We start from the raw sequence: 23,138 nt of genomic DNA, 5'->3' as shown, positions 1-23,138 counted from the left end.
ATTCTTAATGAGACCCATAAACTGTACTGGGCATTAATGACATCATATTGTAACCCACTAGAAAAAGTTACAAGCTAAAGTGGACCACGTTCAGAGAATTTTGTGTTTCACTGTTTGAGTGTAAAATGTTAACATCCTGGAGAGTGGTGATTACCTCTAAGACAATGAATACGTTGATCCATATTATTTCAGCAAGCAATTATTGAGTATCCGTAATGCGGCAGCTACCATGTTAGGCGTTCAATTTATGAAAACATCAGTACGGACTCTCCTTGAGGAGGTTACAGCTAATGTAAGAGGTAGACCTGGAAAACAATTACAACACAGTGAGATTAAGTATTAATGTAGTTCATCAAAGAGTTATTATATGAGTTGGGAATAACAACATACCAGGAACTCTGATAGGCAGTGGAGAACAAGACAGGACTCTATAAAGCTTATTACATAGCTTATGGGGTTCTATGGTAATAGCAAGACAGGGGTTTATCTTCTTTGTCTTGGGCATTTTGAACTATCACAATTTAGTTGATGGGTCTGATTCCTAATATTTCTTGGACAAAAAAACAATTCTTAGTGCTTCTGGATTTATTCACTTATCTTGAGAAGGACATCCGTTGATGGCCTCAAAGGGAGTCATTATGCATATATAAGGTATGCATGACTACTTTGGTACTTAATTCATTATTGTAATGACAACTAAATTATTTAAGTGGTAGAGACACACATACTTTTTCCTAGAAGAAATCTTAGAAGTTATTTAACCCATTTCGATCCCCAGCCCCCATTAAAGATGAGGAGAGTGAGAACTAAAAAACTCTTCAATGTCATTTAGTTAATGGCAGAGTTGGGATTAGATCCCTTGTCTCTTCTACAACACCTTCCAGCCTCCAGTAGCATGGGTATAAAGCAGAGGGATGAAAAATAAGTGTGAAAGGCTAATAAGAAGCAAGCATATTTGCTGCACAGAAGCCCAGAAGGACTCAAAAAAGGTGTGAGAAAAGACTGAAAGCATGAAGACTGGTTAGAAGTTTTTAAAAGGAGAAGTGAAACCATGGGATCTCTTCCCTCACTACTAACCTAGAAATCATTTTACTACACCTGTTCCTCCTTGGCAGAAGTTTGCAAGTTTTTGTCTAGGGGGATACAGCCAGAGGGTTTCTAGATTAGGATATCAGATTCAAACGAGGTTAGTGTAAGATGCTGTACGAAAAATAAAGCATTGAGAAAATATCTATATACTAGATATTTAAAATATCTACATACTAGATACATACTAAATGGTGAGACTCTAAGTTCTCTTTTTCCCCTCAGCTCCCAGAATGTTGTCAGCCAAACCTAGACCACCCAGGTAGGACAATGAAGTCATCTCTGGGGAAATTGACTACCTGATAAGATAGCATCTATAGACATGCTGGTATTTAGTGGCACCCAAGAGAAATAGTTAGGTCCTTAATCCTAGAGTGAAGTCCAAAAATTGACAAGTTCTATCTGTAAACATAGAACTACCTACCATCATCAATCTGCATTTTAGTGTTTCATTATTGAATAAAATCCAATTTTATATTAGATTCACAATGAATGAATAAAATCTTCAGAGGTTTAGACATTTAAGGAAAGCCTCTAATATAAAAGTCAATGACCTAAATAAGCAAAGAAAAGGAATGCAGAGGAAATAGATAGTGTCCAGACCACAAAGGCAACAATTAATACCTTCAGAGATGGGAGGGAGATGCAAGAGGGAGGAGATATGGGGATATATGTTTATGTATAGCTGATTCACTTTGTTGTACAGAAGAAACTAACACACCATTGTAAAGCAATTATACTCCAATAAAGATGTTAAAAAAATGTCATGTACTCATACAATGGAATACTACTCAGCAATAAAAAAGTATAAATTATAAAAAAGAAATACCTTCAGAGAGATAATAGACTATAATCATTGCATTATGAAAAAAGAACAGGATGATTTAGAAAAGGTACAGCAAAAAACAAGAAAGAAATCTTGGAAATTAAAAGATAGAAGGATATTTACCAAATTTTAATATAAGAACTTGAAGATAAAATCGAGGTAATGACTCAAAATTTTAAGAATAATAAAAGGATAGAAAAGAAGAAGATAGAAATATTGCAGGCCAAGAAAAGAGAACAGAGAAAATGGACAGAAGGAAATTTCTAAACTATCAGACCTCCATAATGTGAATTTTCAAAAGAAAAGGGTCATTGGGTGTCCACACAATGTGAAGAAAAATTCTACACACTAAGCTACCTCACTGTGAGTTTTAGAGCAGCAGTGATAAAGAGATGGAAGTTAAACTTTCCCAAGATTTAAAAAATGCCCTAAAGAATGTGGAATTGGAATGGCACCGGGCTTTTCAAGAGTAATGCTACAGTCTAAACACTAGAATTTAGAAGACACTGGAAGGGTGCCTTCAGTATTTTGAGGGAAAAATTATTTCCAATCTAAAATCTTACACTCAGACAAATGATCCATCAAGTTTGATGATGGAAGAAAGAAATCTTCAGACAGACAAGGCCTCATCAAATTGATCTTTGAAGCCTCTTTCTTGAAAAGTACTGAGAATGTGTTCTCTCTCATAAAACAAGCAGTTAACCCAAGTAAAAAGAAGATATGGAATTCAACTTCTGGGCATTTATCCAAAGGAAATTAAATCAGTGTCTTGAAGAGATATCTGTGCTCTCATGTTCATTGCACCATTATTCACAATAGCCAAAACATGGAAACAATCAAAATGTCCATTGATGGATGGATGGATAAAGAAAATGTGGCATATAAATGCAATGGAATATTATTCAACTTTAAAAAAGAAGGAAATCCTGGCCATTTGCAACAGCATGGATGAAGCTTGAAGACATTATGCTAAATGAAATAAGCCAAACACAGAAAGACAAAAACTGTATGATCTGACTTATATGTGGAATCTAAAATAGTCAAACTCATAGAAGCAGAGAGTAGAGTGGTAGATGCCAGGGGCTAGGAGAGGGATATGAAGGGGTTCAAAATTTCAATTATGCAAGATAAATAAGTATGTACAGTACACTTAAAATTTGCTAAGAAGGTAGATCCATGTTAAGGGTTCTTCTCACAAATAGTAACAATAATAATAATATAATAAACGGATGAGAGGACACTTTGGGAAGAGATGGATATGTTTATGGCCTTGATGAGGAGATGGCTTCACAAATGTATACCTATCCTCAAACTCATCAAGTTGTATACATTAAATATGTAGAGCTTTTAATGTCAATTATCCCTCAATTAAAAAAAGAAAAATATATGAAATTCAGGAAACAGAGGCTCCAACTTAGGAGAGAGACAAAAGGAATTTCCAGGTTAATGAAAAGGATTTCCAGGATGATGAAGACCTGTGAGCAGATCATAATCTCCAGATTATAAATGGAGAAGGAAGGACTCCTAGAGGTTGTCGTCAATAAAAATAATAAAATGAAAACTCTCTCTAAATATTTCTTATTTACACCTTTGCCCACCCTCTCCACTCCCCCACTGGGGATGACTAATTTCATGTAGTTCAGGAATTCTGAATCTGGCTGACATATTTTCCCCTATATTATAGATTAGAGAACCTGGGTGTTTAGGACTAAAAATGTTATTATTTCAAGCATCTGGATCCATGGACTCCAGGTGAACTGCCTACTCCTGAGATCAATAATTAAAATATGATGTTAAAATAACTCTTTGCTGCTTAACGCACAGGAATTAGAAACATCTCTTATTCATTTAAAGGTATTGTAGAAGATCAAGAAGTCATACTCTTGAGAATAAAATAAGTAGATTTTGGATTATCCTGGATTTAAATCTGAAGATATAGCTTTAACAGAGTTAAAAAAAAAATCTAATAAATACCACTACTATTGAGGAATGAAAGAGAAGAAAACTCAAATATATTGGTCACCTACTATGTGCCAAGTCTTATACTTGGCATGTGAAGTCTATACAACCTTATGAGGATGTGTTTGTAGAAGTGATGAAAAGATTAAGGAGAACCCCTCCCCAAACCCTTGTTTTATTTGGTTGGTTTTCCCAGCTCTAGGGATAGTGATTCACTCTTTGTTAGGTATTCTGAACCATGGTAGAAAAGAGGCAGTGGTGGGAGAGAAGGAGTGTGGTTGAGGGGCAGACACAAATCAGAGAGATGGCCAGCCAGAGAGATCATAGTTTTCCCTGGGAAGTTGTGGGACTCGGATCTTTTTCTTCACCCACGGCGTTTCGATGTTCACCAGGAGTTGTTGTTCCTCTTCTTCTCCTCCTCCTCCCCCTCCCTCTCCCTCTTTCCTTCTCCTCCTCTCCCTTCTCCTCCTCTTCCTTCTTCTTCTTCTCCTTCTCCTTCCCTTTCTTCTTCTTCTTCTCCTTCTTCTCCTTCTCCTCCTCCGCCTCCTTTCTCCTTCTTCTTCTTCCTCCTCCTCTTCCAGCTAAAAACACAGACCAAGAAAATACAATCCCTTTCCCAAGTTCATACATGTAGTAAATTTGGGGGCATAGATTGGATCCTGTCTGACTAAAGGGCCTGTACTTTGCTTATAGTATGTAATTATGTAGTACTTACAACTTCTAAAAGTACCAGCCTCTCCATAGTTTCTTTTTTGGCTCTACTTTCTTATGAAGCAGAATTGCCACGTCAACCTTGAACTGTCAACCTCTAGACATTTAATATGAGAGAGAAATAAATATGACTTAGTTTAAACCTCTGATATTTTGAGTTTCTGTTGCAGGTGAACCTAATTTAAGTCAAAACTAATTTAAGCCCTTTTATTTACAGGATATTCTATTATTTTATAAATACATATCCATTGAGAACCTACTAGATACGTGGCACTATGCTAGTTTCTGGGGATAGAATGATGAGGAATAATAAGCACAAATTCTGTGGAACACCAATTGGGAAATATCAAAGAAAGAGCAATTTGTTATTCAAGGTAGTTAGGTCCTTAGTTCATTAACTAACATGTAAATGTGGATTTAAAAAATCATATTAGCAAAATGAAAGCTGGGGCACTGTGGGAGTAAGACATAAGGCAACGAAAGGAGATTTCAGTGTTGGGGAACCCTGGATACTTGGGGATCAATAAAGGCTGAAGCTATAGGCAAGGTGGAATAGGGTAGTTGATAAGGACAAATTGCTTCCCTTCTAATTTTGCCGCAGTCTTTGGATCCACTTACATAGGCTTCCAATGCCAAGTATGAATTGACCTCTCCCATTCCACCTGGGCAATGTCACCTTTTCTCTTTGAGCTTGTCTGACACATTTTTGGAAGGAAGAGAGACTCATTACCTAGTGCTCCTTGAACAGACAGCCTATTATATAGTTCTGGGAGGGCCCGTGGAGCTCATCTTTGCCTGCTAGATAGATGAGATACTACAGGTTTAAAATAACTTCATACCACCAGGGTCACTTCAGAAGATGTTCCAAGCCAACAGCTGCCATTCATCCTATGGGTGAAAAAAATCCACAAAGCTATTAGTAGCACAGGAATAAAGGCAGATGGAGAGAGAGAAAGCACTCAATACCCAGCATCTTCATCCTAAAATATCTACTGTCAGGATATTGTTCAGATGGCTGTAACTTCAGGAAGTCAGGGAAATGGAGTCAAGAGGAAGGTGGGAAGAAGCAACAGGTGAAAACCCAGGTTTCCTCATGTTCTTTGGGAAGCTGATGCTCATTAGATCATTCATTCCACAGATATTTATTGAGTACTATCATGTGCCACACACTGTGGCTGCAGATACAATGATGGAAAAAAGAGACATGGTCCCTGCCCCTCTGGATCTCATCAACAAGAAGAATATGAAATAGTCCAGAGAGAGCTTGGGAGGTTACAGGAAGAGGGAAAGAAAAGGGGCATTTTTTGAGCACTTACAGTCCTCTTAGTTAATCCCCATTAAAAACTATGAAAGATATGATTATTATCATTGTCTCCATTGTAGAGAAGGAGACCAGGACTCAGAAAGTTTAGGTAATTATCCAAAATTGTTTGCTAAGTAATAAGAAACAGAAACAGAATTCTCACCTGGGTCAATCTGACTCCATTACTTAAATAATTGGTGGTTAGATGAATGTCATGTATCATTTCTTGGTTTATCTCCAGGAAGGGTCTATCCTGGGCTGGCTTACCTCTGAAGCCAGCATAAACATAAACCACGTAAACATCTGTGTAGAATAAAACTCATTTTAATATTCAACTACAGTGAATATTATTAAGAAGGTAAATCTGCCACTACATATAAAAAAAAAACCTTATAAAACCTTAAAAATCAAAGTTATATAGAAATGGCATTAGAAATGCTTGGTTTTTGTTCTTAGGAATTTAATTTGGATGCATTTTATGGCCATGGCTTTGGAGTTGGCAAATGGCTAGCTAAGACTCTTTACTATTCAGTCCATGGTTTGGATCTTTGGAATTTTTTTTTCCTGACTACAAAGTAATGGAACAAATTTTAATAATTCAACCATATGTATACTAATGGCTAAAACCCACATATTAAGTTCTAGCCACTGTTCTAATGTTTCACACTTATCACCTCATTTAAACCTCTCAACATCCCTCTGAAATAGGTCTTATTAGCATCATTCCCATCTTACAGATGAAGACATTTTGGCTCAGGGAGGCTAAGTAACTTCCTCCAGACCACACAGCTGGTAAATGACAGAGCCAGGATTTGAAAGGATTTTGGACACTAGAGCTTAGTGTATATTCTTCCATCTTCCTCCAATGGAAAAAGAAAATCCTCTGTCTTTTCTTTGTTTTGCTCATTAGGAATAAAATAGTATTTGCAGAAGGCTGTTCTGGGAAGTAGATTAAAAAGATAGAATTTTCAATTTCTCTCTGGTCCTATTATTTACATCTTCAGATTTGAGCATCCCAGTGGGAACTGAGATCACAGTCTAGTCAGACTTTGGAAACCTCCAGTCCGGGGATTAGAGGACTCCCTGTGGGGTGCCAGTTGATTAGATATTTGCCTTCAGGGTCAACAGAGCTGTGGCTTCCAAAGAAGGACAAGACGAAGACCTACTAGAGAATGGACTTGAGGATATGGGGAGGGGGAAGGGTAAGCTGGGACAAAGTGAGAGAGTGGCATAGACATATATATATATATATACACTACCAAATGTAAAATAGATAGCTAGTGGGAAGCAGCCGCATAGCACAGGGAGATCAGCTCGGTGCTTTGTGACCACCTAGAGGGGTGGGATAGGGAGGGTGGGAGGGAGGGAGACGCAAGAGGGAAGAGATATGGGGATATATGTATATGTATAACTGATTCACTTTGTTATAAAGCAGAAACTAACATACCATTGTAAAGCAATTATACTCCAATAAAGATGTTAAAAAAAAAAGAAGGACACCTTGGCTCTATCCTGTGCCATTGGCTGCCATCCAATTCACCAGGTGGGAATCCTGCTGACTGCTCCTCCCCCAGGCTGGTAGAATCCATTGGTTTTTCTGCTCCTCTTCCTAAAGTCCAGAAATAATTTTCCCCATATGCCCTGAACAGGTCAAAGAATCTAAGGCCTTTCACTTTAACTTAATCCTCCCCCAACATATACTTCCCTCATTGATTGCAAGCTGTGCTCCAGATCAAGGGAACCCCTGGGGAGGTCTGTTTGACAGACATGGACCGGGATTTCTCAAGCCTTACACACAGGCTGCCTATCAAGTGGTTCAGATTTGCTCCAACTAGGGCCTGGCTGTTCTCAAATGTTTTCTGGAAGAAGATTAAGAAAACGAATCTGGACTAAGTGAAGAATGAGGGGAGCCACTGCTGGGAAGGAGAAGATTTTGTGCTGAACAGAGGTGTCGTTGAGAGAAGGAAAACTCTGACCCTTTTCAGGCATTGAATAAGAAATAGACAAAAGACATCTTTATAGTTTGCTGGGAATCTATGTGAAAAAAAGGTGCAGAAGGTACAAGAGAACAAAAAGAGAAAGAAAGAAAAAGATGAAAGATTAAAGTGGAGGAGAGAGGGAAGGAGAAGAGAGAGAGGGAGAGAAACTATAAATATGAATGAATATGAGACAACCAGGTCTCACAAAACACACCAGAAGCAATTATTTTATTTCCCCCTTTTCTGCCTCTCTTGTTTCCTCCTGGGCTGCTCAGGGCCATTCACACAAGTGTTCCATCCAAACTTATCCTACTTGGATATCTCCTGGTGTTCTCAATTGCTTCTACCTCTCACCCCAGCCAATACTTGCTGGTCCTGAAGATGTTAGAATAAAGAAAAGTGCCTCATTGGGTTAGGAAATGTTGGTTCAAATTCCAAAGCTGCCATACCTAGACTGTATGACCTTGGGCAAGTCACTTCCCCTTGCCGGGACTCAGTTTCCCCATCAGTAAAATGAAGGGATGGGATTCATCCCTACTTGCTGTAAGACTCTATGGTGCCATTTGAATGGCCCTATAATTCCCACAGGTCTCTTCTCTCTGGGGGTTCAGGTGAACATGCCAGTTTCCCTAGCTTCCTCAAGCATCAGAATCACCTGAAGTGCTGGTTAAGAAGAAAAATTCCCAGTGCCCTAGCGCAATCCACTGCTTCAGAATCTCCAGGGCAGGGTCCTGGGAAGAGAGGAAAGACAGCAAGAGTCTCAAGTGATCTTTTATCTTGGGGGAAGTTTGGAAAACAAGATGCTAAGTTAATTGGATTTCATGGCTGATATGGTTTGATGTGCTGTTTGTCCTAGTTAAAATATTTACATTTTAAAGGGGTCTCAATTGCCTAAACCCAAAGTTTATCAGTGTTAGTGAGAACAACATAGTGTGAAGAGGAAGTGTTTCTTAAGAGCGTCCCTGCTGCCTGGAAGCAGCTAAATGTCACATACTCTCTCATCTGTGTGCACTTGGTCAGGAGAGTGATTTAACTTCCCCATGACTCAGTTTCTTTGTCTGTAATATGGGGTAAAAATAATATCCACTTCACTGGTTGTTGTGAAGGTTATATAAGTTTAGCGCAGCACCTAGCATGTGTAGTAACCACTCAACACATTTTCTCCAGTAGACCCTAGGAGAAATATATTATTATCTCCATTTTACAGATCTGGAAAGTAGATTCATGTGGGTCACGTCCATTGCCAACATAGATTTTATAGGTAATTTGTAAGTGATGCAGGTGGAATTCAAACCCAGGTCTACACTGACCCTAAAACTTCCATTCCTTTGTAGGTACCATCTGATCACCTACTACAGCTGAGTGGCGAGCCAGTCCTGGTTTAGTCAGATAACTGGCCAGTTCAGAAATCTGTTTGGTAAAGTGGTTGTTGAACGGAATGGGATGATCCATTCCTGTTGGTAGAACAGCCTCTGGGCAGCACATCCTTTAGGCTCTCGGATGATGAAGGTTCTTCTCTTGTTGGCATGGTTTTGCTTAAGAGAGTTGTGCAGACTTTTCTTTTCTCTTGGAGGATTTATAATTCACCATATTCCCTTCCTTGCTGGTCCAACTCAGGCTGCATCAGGTTCGATATGCCTTTCTAGCTTGATCTCTTATACATGAGAGGCAGTTTTCACAAACAAATTGAGAACAAATTTTCCATCCCAGAGGCAAATATTTAATTTACTTCCTGGGCCTGAAACAGGGGTGATGGTTTGGCTTCTCTGTGTCCATATCTGTGTCCAGATGCAGAATTTGCATATTGTGTGGACATTTTACGTGTCCCAGTATTTCGCATTGATGCCAGTGGGTTTGCATACCTGCCAGTTTCAGCTGTGACAACTCACATTCATAGAGTATTATAACCTGAGTGTTTGTGTCCTTCCCAAATTCACATGTTAAAGTCTTAACCCCCAATGTGATGGCATTTGGAGATGGGGCCTTGAAGGAAGTAAATAAACCTAATTGAGTTCATAAGGGTGGAGCCCTGACCCTTGACAAGGATTAGTGTCCTTAGAAGAAGGGAAAGAGAATACCCATTGCCCCAGAAATGTGTACTTCCAAGTTTTATGTAAGCTGGTCATTCCATATCATGTGAAGAAGAGAGTGGAAACTGGCTTATGTTACATGCTCTAGAACTCAGCTCTCTAAAACTCCTTTAACTTTTTAGCTGGGGAATTAAAAAAAGTTTTTAGTAAGAGGTACATTTGGTAGAAGCATGGAGTAGAGCATAGGTCTCAAACTGGGAACTATGGTTGAATTTGCCCACAGATGTGTGCTTTGTTTGGCTTACATATTGGATTTTTTTTTTTGATTGATTCAAAACAATAAAAAACCAAACTCTAAATGCTGTTTGACCATGGGCAATTCACTTCTCTGAGTCTCCATTTTCTTATGTGTCAAAATAGTGGCAAGTTTGTAATGAGCATTACATGGGATCGCATATACAAAGCACACAGCACAGGGACTCCCCTGGTGGCTCAGTGGTTAAGAATCCACCTGCCAATGCAGGGGACATGGGTTCGAGCCCTGGTCCGGGAAGATCCCACATGCCACGGAGCAACCAAGCCCGTGAGCTACAACTACTGAGCCTGTGCTCTAGAGCCTGCAAGCCACAACTACTGAGCCTGTGAGCTGCAACTACTGAAGCCTGTGTGCCTAGAGCCTGTGCTCCGCAACAAGAGAAGTCACCCCGATGAGAAGCATGGGCACCCCAACGAAGAGTAGCCTCCTCTCGCAGCAACTAGAGAAAAGCCTGTGTGCAGCAACAAAGACCCAACACAGACAAATAAATAAATAAATAAATAAATAAATAAATAAATAAAAAGAATCATCCAAGGAAAATACATGCATACTGACAAAATGTAAAAACGACTTAAAAAAAAAAAAAAGCACACAGCACAAAGCAGGGCACATACTAAGTGTTTAGGAAATGGTAGCTTCTATTGATGAACATAGCGAGTGCACTAACGAATGGGAGTTTTCCACCAAGGACAGCATCAGAGCCTTTCACTTGGCTGATTTACAGTGAATCATTTTCCAGTGTGATCAGTTGAGAAGTGTTGATGGCTTATCTGATCCGCCTAAGGTCAAGTACCAGCTCAGTACACCCACCCACCAGCTGCCATAAAGGCTTGATGTTCTCCAGATGTCATTTGGAGAAGCTGCTCCTTCTCTGAGTGACAGCCCAGAGCTATGATGACTCACATTGGGAATTGCTGGCCTGCCCACCACTCACTGCCTTGGTCCATACTTGGCCTCCAGGGCCGGCCTACCTTTGGATTTCGGACAGCATTTCCAAGAATGGCAGGTGCCTCATGGCTGAAATTCTTTGAGAGTGGAAGGACAGCAATAAGTAGGTCATCAGAAGAAATGCACAGCTTGGCAAAGTCCTCCCAGTGGGAACATGCCTCTGTATGGTAATTACCTCTTCATTCCTTGGACTCCTGTACTCCAGTGAAAAGTCCTTGAAGTTAGAAGCCATGGGCAACTCATCTTTGTATCCCTCGTTCTAGCACAGGACCTGGCTCAGGGGTGGGGCCCAGTAAGGGTTAGCTGAATGTGTCTGTGAATAACTGTTATTTTTTTCTTTTTAAAAATCTTTTTATAGAAAATTTTGCACATACACAAAAATAGAGCCACTATATAATGAACCTCCAGGTACTAATCACCCAGCTTCAACCATTATTAACATTTGCCACTCTTGGTTCAGCTACTCTTCCCAATTTTCTTTTTTCTGTAATAGTTTGAAGCAAATAATGTATTATAGCATTTCAGCTGTAAAAATTTTAGTATGCATTAGTAACATAAAGAATCTTTTAAAAGCAGAACTATAATATTATTATCATACCTTACAAGTTTAACAGTCATTTCTTACATATTCTCTACTACTTGGTTTATATTCAAAATTCTACATTTGTTTTTTGGGGGGGGGGGTCATGCTTTGAATGTTTGTTCAGCTTCGTTTTAGAATATTTTGCTTATTTACTCTCAGAATTGGTTTATGACTTAGGTATACGTTTGCTTTGTTCTGTACAGTCTGATTTGGGATATTTAAGGACCTCAAAGTTGAAGAGTTCATCACAGTGTATATGTGATACATGTTAGTGAATGAAAGTATGTGTGCTTCTGTAAATAAAAACAAAGGCTACTTAGAAATTCCTGATATAAACACACATGCGTGTGCGCACACACACACATACACACACACACAACACAACCTAAACTTGAAATAGAAACAAACCCACTCTCACAAGAAAATTTTGGCTTTATTCAGTTCAAAATAGAAAAGACTAGAATAGACTTTTCAAATAAACTGATTCTTTAGATAAAAATGTTTTAACTGTTTTTTATACACCTGAAGTGATTTTCATATTGAGATAAATCAGAGCACTTTAAATAATGAATTGAATATTATCGGCTATAATGTCTTATGCAAAATTTTAGACTTTGGATGATATTTATGGAGGTGCTCATAACTATGAAAAATAGTTTATGAAACTATTAATGAAAATAATTTCTTATATATTACCTACTACTTGGTTTATATTCATAATTCTACATTTGTCTTAAAATGTCTTTTTATAGTTATGTTTTTTGAGATTGGTATCCAAACAACCCTTACATTTTAACTATAACAGTTTATATAAGAATGCAACTGTGATAATTAATCTCCCCCCCTTGTTTTTTGTTCATGCCATTTATTTGTGAATAAAAAAGTGAGTCACTGCCTTACAGAATTTTCTTATATCCCAGATTTGGCTGATTGTAATCTTGTGGCTCTTTAACAACTTCCTCCTTTTCCTTTATTTCCTATAAACTGGTAGTTAGGGTTAGAAGCTTTATTATTTTCATGCTTGTTTTTTCTGGAAAAAAAATACCTCTTGGATACCTCTGTTTGCTCCCTATTGCATCACATCTGGAGGCACTGGTTGTCCCACTTTTAGTGATTGAAAAATGGCAATTTAAAAATTATGTAATTTCTTCTGTATTTATTAATAGGAATTCTCTTATAAGAAACAATCTGGTGACTCTGAAATACAGTTGACCCTTGAACAACGTGGGTTTGAACTGCAAGGGTCCATTTATACCTCGATATTTTCCAATAGTAAATACTGCAGTGCTACATGGTCAGGTCCATGGTTGGTTGAATCCACAGATGCAGAAGAACTGCAGATATGGAGGGCCAACTGTAAATTATATGCAGATTAACCGCCCCGTGTTGTTCAAGGGTCAACATGAGTATAGTCTATTTATAAAAAGGATGAATGCTTGGTTTCTGTATTTTTAATTATTAATTTAGAATAATGGACTGGTGCCCTAGCAACTGCCAAAGTTGACTGGTTACTTTTAAGGTTAATATAATTATAAACTCATGAATTTTTACATATTTAGTGTGCTTTAATCCTTTGTGGTGACTTTTTTTTTAATGCTCAAATTGTTCCGCTTTGGACAGTGGAAGCCCCATCAGAGTAACTACTATGTCATTTTTGACACCAACACTTATTGATAGTTTCCCTGCTTTCAGACACAAAATGTTGTCCCAGGCTCCCCTTGCTTATTACCTATCTTATACCTGGAGTTAATCATTTCCCCAAGTAGCCCTAATTCCTTTTCTAAGGAAATAGTATTTAGAAACCACAATCTGGGCCTAAGGGTGATAATTACTAATGGACTGTCAATGTCTCTTGGTCTTTTTAGTGTTCAGAGCTAGGATATATATATGTATTTTTAGAAAGAAAAAAAAAATCTGGAGTTCATACTGATATTCTCAATTCAAATAAAAATTAGTGGCTTTTTAAACTTAATCATTTAGATTTTATAGTTGTATTTATTTTCCCTGATGCTGAAAATCTAGGTACAAAGTGGCATTAACATTATATATATTTATTATATCACATATATATATATATTTTAACGAAACTTTTATTTTATTATTTTTTGGCCACGCAGCACAGCAGGAGGGATCTTATAGTTCCCCGACCAGGGATTGAACCCACGCCCCCTGCAGTGGAAGCGCGGAGTCTTGACCACTGGACCACCAGGCAAGTCCTGTATCATATATTTATGTGTGCATATAATAATTTCAAGATAAGAATAACAATACTTTTATTAGTGCTAAGACTGCTGGAGACAGTTTAACTCTTTTGCTGTTTGGATATCTGCCACTTGGTATGTAAAGTCAACATCGTCTGTGCTGTCACTTAAAATAATTCTGTGGGTGATTATGGCAACAACGCGATATACAGTTAGGTTATTTGCTTCAGTTTGTGTCCTGCAGGCAATTCTCCAACACCAATTTATGCTCCTGTAATTCAATTCAATTCTGACATTTACTACCCAGAGTTAACATCCAGTCGTACAAGGTAAAGGGTAAGGTCCCCAACAAGACCCCCCCTTACTTCAGACACCAGCTTCAAGTGAGGTCCCCAGGCTACCTTCACTTCTGCACAGCCAACTACAGTTTGGGGGCTTCCCACAACTTGCTGCCTTTAATAATTTTCTAGAACCACTCACAGAACTCAGGAAAGTGCTGTACTTACAATTACCATTTTAATATAACCGATACAAATGAACAGCCAGATGAGGAGATACATAGGGTGGCAAGGTCTCAAAAGGTTCTTAGTCCAGGAGCTTCTGTCTTATGCAGTCAGAGGGTGCCCCTTCTCCAGTACTTTGATATGGTCACCAACCAGGAAACTCCCTCAATCCTTGGTGTTCAGTTTTTTACCAAGGTTTAATTACGTAGGAATGATTGATTAAATCATTGACAGTGTGATTGGACTCAAATTCCAGACCTCTTCCCCTCCCCAGGTTGGGCAGCTGGAAGTTCCAACCCTGTAATCATGTGGTTGGTTTTTCTGGTGACCAGCCCTAATCCTGAAGCTCTCTAGGGGCTCTGACATAAATCATCTCATTAGCATACAATGACATGTCCATCACTCAAGAAATTTCAAGGGTTTTTGAAGCTCTGTGCCAGGAACCAGGGACAAAGACCAGACATTTAAAAAAATTATACTCTGCAGATTATTCTCAATTTAATATTATTTTTAACAGTGGATATTGCTATTATGACATTGTCCAAATAAAGGTGCCTAGCATAGCATTTTGTACATCAAAGGTGCTCCACTAATTATTTGTGCTCAGATGATTCTCAGTCTCCTTGGGTTTATGAATAAAATGATGCCTATGGTCTGTGTTGTGGGTTTCATACACGTGGGTCTTTTCTCCCATCTTGTTTTTTTCCAAGATTAGGACAGCTCCATTTCCGCTCATATATAAAATATCAGTGTTGCTGTGGCTGGGTTTGATAAATGAATATTGAACTAAATTGAAAAGTTTTAAAAAACACTGAGAATATAAAGGTAGAAGGTGTTAGGAAAATCCTCGAATTCTTCCGTTTTTAGTAATTTTAATATGTAGTTTCCCAGAAAAAACAAAATCTCCCTTTACATTCTTGCCTCCAGATCTGCTGTTTTGTTTCTATCAGTGATTCTCAAGGCTTGTGGCATCTTTCAGTCACCTGGGGGGGCTTTCAAAAAAATTACCTGGGCCTGGACAAGACACCTTTCTCCATCTTCCTCGAGTCAAATTTAACTGATTCCAATTCAGTTGATCTAGACTGGGTTTGGGGCATTGGTATTTTAAAAAATATACCCAGGCATTAGTATGAACTCATATTTAACTTAATATAGATGCAGATGGTTACATATAGAAATACTTATAGATAAATGCATGTATATATACAGTTAGTATACATACATGAAAATTCTTTCTCTGTTAGTTGAGAGGACCTAGAAGCAACACTTCGGTAGCAACAAGCAGTCCTAGAGCCCATATCTTAGTTTCTCATGCATTCCCCAATAAATTCTAAGCTCCAATAAAATGTACCAGTGCTCCTTGGAGAAATGGCTGATTTCAAGACTGGGCAAAAAATATACAAGATAAGCCTGGAGCGGCTTGTGGTGCTAGAGAGTAAGAAAGTGCTAAAAAACAAAACAAAACAAAAACCAAAACCAAAAGAAAGAAAAAAAAAAGACCCCCCCCCCCAAAAAAAAACCCCAAAATAACAACAACAAACATAAAACAAATCCACAATGACAGGGATATGTTAAAGACATGAGGAGTCAATTGAAAGACCTCCCAATGGCCAAAGCTGGAACAACTGGAGCAAAAAATAATAAAGTAGTATTGGATGGTAACTCAGAGCAGAAGATAAATAGCCACCAGTCCATGCTGATGTAAGTAAATAGTTACATAAATGAGGAAAATAGGCAAATTTCCCAAGTAGAACAGTTCCAAAGAATTTATGTAGGTATTCCCTCTTCAAGGAGGGGGGAGCCTCAAGACCCCACTCTGTAAGTGTGGGCTCCATGTAATGACTTCCTTCCACAGAGTCCAGTGTGGAAGGGGGGGGAATAAGAGTGGCTGAGCAGTGGAGAAGCCTGGAAAACACTACTCAGCCAGGTGATCAAAGTCAACATCAACAGTGATGTCATTTTGAGAGCATGTACCCTTGGTATTATGGTACTTTACCTCTGTGTTCATCTCCCTATAAACCCATAATCCCAGTCTAATCATGAGATACATATCAGACAAATCTCAGTGGAGGGATATCCTACAAAATACTTGACCAGCACTCCTCAGACTCTCAAGGTCACCAAAAACAAGGTGAATCTGAGGAACTGTCACAGCCCAGATTGCTTAAGGAGAACATGATGACTGTATGTCATGTGGTGGTGCCCTGGATGGGATCCTGGAACAGAGACAAGACATTAGGTAAAAACTAAAGAAATAAGAATAAACTATGGGCTCTAGTTAATGATAATGTATCAATATTGGTTCGCTAACTGTGAAAAATGCATCATATTAATGTAAGATGTTAATAATAGGAGGACCTGGATGGGGGTATAAGGGGATTCGTGCTATCTTCACAATTTTTCTGTAAATCCAAAACTGTGCTAAAACAAAAAGGCTTATTTAAAAAAAAAAAATCCTACCCAGCTATTTTCTTCCTTCCTCTCCTTTGCAATGTCCCAGACTAAAGAAAAAGAAGAAAAGGATCCCTTCTACCACAGTTACAGTACCCATTCAGTATGCTACTCAAGTATAAATTGGATATCTAACTGTTAAAACTAAAGTGTGACTTTCTAATAGGCTTAACATTTTCAGGTTGTATTTACATTTTAAAAGAGGCTCTTATTTACTCAAATCTCAAAATATAATACCCTGGAGATATTTCTGAGCTGAACCTTTTTGATGCTCTGTATCTGTGACTTCCATAAGCAATCCTCACAAAGAAGAACAACACAAAAATCGATTCATAAACTTTCCAACAGACTTCTGAAGTCTGCATAGACAAAGTTCATAGCTTTTGGCACAAATATGAAATAAAATTGTAAAAGCCCAAACCTGTAGAGACAAAGCATGGTGCAATGGGAAGATCTTGGTCACTGATATTAGATGGGCCTGGGTTCTGATTATGATGCCAGCACTGATAACTTTATGACTTTGGTCATGCTACTTGATTGCTCTGAGTCTCAGTTTCCATACTCGAAATATGGATAATTAAAAATTTTAAGAGACATAATACATATAAAATGCCAAGTATGATGCCTAGCACATAGGAGATTAAAAAAAGATGATTGTTAATGTGTTGCTACCATTCTCATCACCATCACCATTTTCATCGTGATCATTATCAATGGCCCCTACATTCTCAAGCTGAGTAACCCAGGGCAAGTTACTCAACATACCTCAGCTTCAGTTGCTTGTGTAAAATGGCAATAAAAACTGTATATTCCACATGGAAGTGCTATGAAGGTTAAATGAAGTAATGGTTTTATGTGTTTTTTCTTGTGCTCTGACACAGTTGTTTGTGTCTATCTCTATCTATATATCTATCCATCCTTCCGTCTATCGTCTATCTTCCTATCTACCCATTTATCTATCTTTAACATTTAAATAGACAGAGTTAACAAAACAACTAGGAAATTTTCTGTACAAGAGCTTGTCATTGTTTTTAACAGTGGAAAGGAATGAGTTTTGAAAAAGCTCAAAGGTCTTCTTTGATATTCATGTGTTCCAGATAAAATTCTCAAATAATGCATATAAATGAAGAGAGCCTTAACCTGCAATAATTAAAGAAAAAAACCTATTGGTTTTGAATGATATTGAAACTGTGGGTTTATTACATGTCCAGTGCCTTGAATTTAGAGTATAAAATAAAACCAAGGCCAGGGAGCCTGCCTCTACTTAAAGGTTACTCCTAATTAATATTTTTTGGATTGAAACATTGTTGGTGTTTTCTTGCTGGGGACGCTGAGGCTGGTTGAGAAATTATTAATAATCCTGGATGCTTTGAAGCCTGAAGCCAGGCATACTTCTCTTATTTTTCAATGCAACTGCCCGCATTGCAGGATCCTTGCAAGCAGTTTGTCAATAAATATTCAAAAACTTTATGGTCACACTGTGATAAGCAACACTGTGGTTAATATCCTTTGTTATTCCTGTCATCCTGCTGTTCACTGACATCTGCCTAAGACCACACACTCCTTCCTTCCTCAGGCAACAGAGACTCACTCTCCTCTCACATTCCAGCCAGTAAACAGGCAGACGTAATGGTCAGATTGCTTGGGTGAGTGCAACTCTGAGATCTTTTGGATTAACTGGGAATCTAGCTTGGAAAATGAAGGGAAGGGAAGGAACTTGAAGGGGGCCCAGGACTGAATCCTGAGTAACTCTGCCCTTTGGAATCAAGTAGAAGAAGACTAACAGATAGATGTAAAAGCATGGTTAGGGAGAGAGGGGGATAACCAAATATGCTGGAAACAGACAGAGCCCAGCTCCAGCTGCCCACACAGACCTCGACAAGCACAGTTGAGAGACTGAGTGAAATGAAGACCCACATATGGGCATTGGGTTTGACAATGTGGAGGTCACTGGTAATATTGGAAGAGAAGTCTCCATGGAGGGAGAAGGGTGGGGGAGCTAAGGTGGAGAAGTGAATGGGAAGTGAGAGCATGGGGGAGACCCATGCCTTTCTTTGTGTTTGAAAATTTTTATAATTAAATAAACGAAAGCGTTTCTAAAGCCAGTTCCAAAAAGCTATATCTGCATACGCATGCACACACATGGCTGTCGCATTTCATGTCATGGGTGACAAGGGACATGAACTTAAGTCCATAGGACTCGGGTCCGATGCTGCCCCTACCCTGCTCTGCCTCACCTTTCCATGGCACCATGTTACAGCTCAGCCCAGAGTACCCACTTGACAGCTTTTTCTTTTCTGATGTCTTAATGATTAGACTCCTTTGCTACTCTCTTTCTGAGACACTATTTTGAGGTCAACACTATCTACTCTTCTTCCTAGAAGCAACTGGCTCTCAAGACTTCATTGCATGGTGGAGCAAGGTCTTCTCTTCTTTCCTTTGATGCCCCTTCACTGACCATATGGTTACAGCAAAAGACCCAAGTTCTCCCTTTGGGCTACAGGGTTCCACCTGACCATCCGGCTCCTGGCTCCTTCCTAAACTTTTCTCACCACTGGCCCCCTGTCACAGCCCTCCAGCCATATTGGCTTCCTTGCAGATCCCTGAACATATAAATGTCCACCTTGGGACCTTTGCACCTGCTCTTCCCCCTGCCTTGGACACTCTATCCAATAGTCACATGTTTTGCTCCCTAACTTCATTTGGAACTCTGCCCAAATGTCACCTCCTCAAAGTGTCACCTTCCCTAACATGCCTAGTTAAAAGAGCAACTCTTGCTTCTCTCTCTCCCCTTTACTCTGAATTGTTATATTTTTCATAGTACTTATCTTCCTCTGATTATATTGTTTATTTGGTATTGTTTATTAACTGTTTCTGTTCCACTCTTCCCACACCCAAAAGCGAGCTTCATGTATTAGCCAGTATGGTGAACAGGTTCTTGGTACAAAGTAGTTATTCAGTAAATAGTTGTTGAGTGAAGTAAAAGAATATGGCTGATATTTTCTGATTTTAAAAGGATTTTTTTAATCCTTTTCTTATTTTTAAAAATTATCTTTATTCCTAGTTACTAAGTAAAGAACCACAAAGTTAGTCCAGGAGTCTTGAAGTTGGAGGAGACCTAAAAAAGCATCTAAATCTGTATTTCCCACCAATTCTATGTTAGGTGAATCTGTGAAAAAAAAAACTTTCGAAATTAAACATGTTTGGAAGATGCTGCAAATTACCCTCTTGGAGAATTACAATGCATATTAACATAGGGTAAGCGAGAAGTTCCACCATAAAGAAAGTTTAACTTGGTTTAACCCACCACTAACCGGGCAATTTGCCTAAAAGATATTTTTTGATCATAGCATATTTTATTTGGAAATTTTCATGGCACTATTTTGTGGAATATATAGAAATACATAAATGCACAGTATAGCATAGCGGGGAAGATCAGTGTGGTGTAGTAATTGAGTGTAGGCTCTGAGGCCAGGTCTGCCTTGATTATATCCTGGCCCCAAGTCTGCCAGCTGTGTAACATTGGACAAGTTATTTAATCCTTCTGAGACTCAGTTTCCTCATAGGCAAAATGGATGATAATAATGGGACCTACCTCATTCAGTTGTAATGAAGATTAAGTGGGTTAATCCATATAGGTACTTACAGAAGTGCCTGACTCATAGTAAGCACCCACTAGCTCTTAGCTGTTACTACATGCATGTTTTTCAGAAAAAATAAGTGCCAACACAATGTTGGTTTTCAAACTCTGTAGACCCCAGCAATTTTAAAATGCAAAAAGGTTTCAATCTCATTGTAGTGACAAGGAATTCTGACCTCCTTCCTAGGAATTGCTCTTCGGCAGTTTGGAAACCTCTCTTGCCCATTTCACTGAACATTTAATGATCTCGCATGACCTCTTGATTTCTTTATTTCGGGCTGCTAAGCTATAATCAAACTCAAAAAATATGCAAAATAATATGATGTCCTTACTATGCATATATGCAATTGTCTTTCACAAATATATTGTTTCCTTCTTCCTCTGCTTATGTCTCTGGCCTCTGCCTTTCTCTGTCTTTATTTCTGTCTCTTGTCTGTCTCTCGTTTTTTTTAAATTGAAGTATAGTTGATTTACAATGTTGTGTTAGTTTCCGGTGTACAGCAAAGTGATTCAGTTATACGTATATGTATATACATATTCTCTTTCATATTCTTTTCCATTATGGTTTATTACAGGATATTGTATACAGTTCCCTGTGCTATACAGTAGGACCTTGCTGTTTATCTATTTTATATATAGTAGTTTGTATCTGCTAATCCCAGCTCCTAATTTATCCCTCCTCTACCCCTTTCCCCCTTTGGTAACCATACGTTTGTCTTCTATGTCTGTGAGTCTGTTTCCGTTTTGTAAATAAGTTCATCTAAGTTTTTACGTTCCAATATAAGTGATATGGTATTTGTCTTTCTCTGTCTGACTTATTTCACTTAGCATAATGCCCTCCAAGTCCATCCATGTTGCTGCAAATGGCAGAATTTCATTCTTTTTTATGGTTGAGTAGTATTTCATTGTATATATGTACCATATCTTCTTTACCCATTCATCTGTCGATGGATATTTAGGTTGCTTCCATGTCTTGGTTATTGTAAATAGTACCTCTATGAACACTGGGGTGCATGTATCTTTTTGAATCACAGTTTTGTCTGGATATAGGCCCAGGAGTGGGATTGCTGGATCATATGGCGCAACTCTATGTTTAGTTTTTTAAGGAACCTCCATACTGTTTTCCATAGTGGCTGCACTAATTTACATTCCCACCAACAGTGTAAGAAGGTTCCCTTTTTCCACACCCTCTCCAGCATTTGTCATTTGTGTCTCTCTGTCTTTATCTCAGCTTTTGTCTGTTTCTATCCTAATTTCTATTTGTCTGTCTGTCTTTCTTGTTATCTCTGCTTCTGTCTGCGTTTCTATCTTCCTTTGTCTCTTTCTTTTTTTATGTCTTTCTCATAACACACACAAAAACAATATATATGGTGTGTTTGTTTTTCTCTTTGTGTGTGTGTGTGTGCATGAATACTTTCCCGGACATGACTCTGCTTCATCTTGTTGCATCTTATACCAACTCTTCTCTCCCTTTATCACAAGGGGCTGGGCTTCCCTAAGACACACATCCAAGTTCTCTTGGCTTGAGCCTTTTGAGTTGGGCTAAGTGGAAGATAAAGGCCCCTCTAAATGTCTCCTTTTCTTTAACTCAGCATTGCAAACATGCCAGTGTCTATTTGGAAAGTGTTTCATTTGGGAGGACATTTCCTCCTCAAAATCCCATTTAAAATTACCCATTTTTGGTTCAGTCTTTGTCTCTTTTTGCAACTCAGTCCCACCCAAGGTCAATCACCTCTCTTCTCTACCTTTCAATTATCTTTGGTGCTTTTATTCCCATCCACAACTTGAGTTGCTACCTAGCAATTTGAATCAGGGTGTTCAGCCTCTGAGATTTGTGAATGAATAGAACCCCTGATAATAAGTGTTGGTTGACAAGCCCCATTGCCTGTCTGCATTGTTAAATGGTGGGAAGAATGAGATATAAATAGAAAGTCAAATTCTTGCATCTTCTTTCAGGTAATTCTCCTATTAATTTCACTGTGAGTAGAAAACCTGTGGTCTTCATTTGAAGCAAGGACATTTGACACTAGCATTTTAATCAGATTTGTCTGGAGTAGATTGGAAGTTGATTTTCCAGACATCAAAACATTATCTGGAAGAACCTGTCATGATGGGTTTGTTTTTGTGGGTTTTAAAAAAATATCCCAACAACTTTTTTTTTTCCCTTCTTTCTTTTTTATTGAAGTATATTGACATACAATATTATATTGGTTTCAGGTGTACAACATAGTGATTTGACATTTACATACATCATGAAATGATCACCAGGATGTCTGTTAACCATCTGTCACCATACAAAGTTATCACTATATTATTGACTGTATTCCTTATGATGTACATTACGTCCCCGTGACTTATTTAGCTTATAACCGGAAGTTTGAACCTCTTTTCTTTTTTAACATCTTTATTGGAGTATACTTGCTTTACACCTTGTGTTAGTTTCTGCTGTATAACAAAGTGAATCAGCTATACGTATACATATATCCCCATATCTCCTCCCTTTTGTGTCTCCCTCTCACCCTCCCTATCCCACCCCTCTAGGTGGACACAAAGCACCGAGCTGATCTCCCTGTGCTATGCGGCTGCTTCCCACTAGCTATCT

The sequence above is a fragment of the Balaenoptera ricei genome, chromosome 15 (genome assembly GCF_028023285.1).
Source record: "Balaenoptera ricei isolate mBalRic1 chromosome 15, mBalRic1.hap2, whole genome shotgun sequence".
Taxonomy (NCBI): domain Eukaryota; kingdom Metazoa; phylum Chordata; class Mammalia; order Artiodactyla; family Balaenopteridae; genus Balaenoptera; species Balaenoptera ricei.
This window is presented reverse-complemented; position numbering follows the sequence as displayed.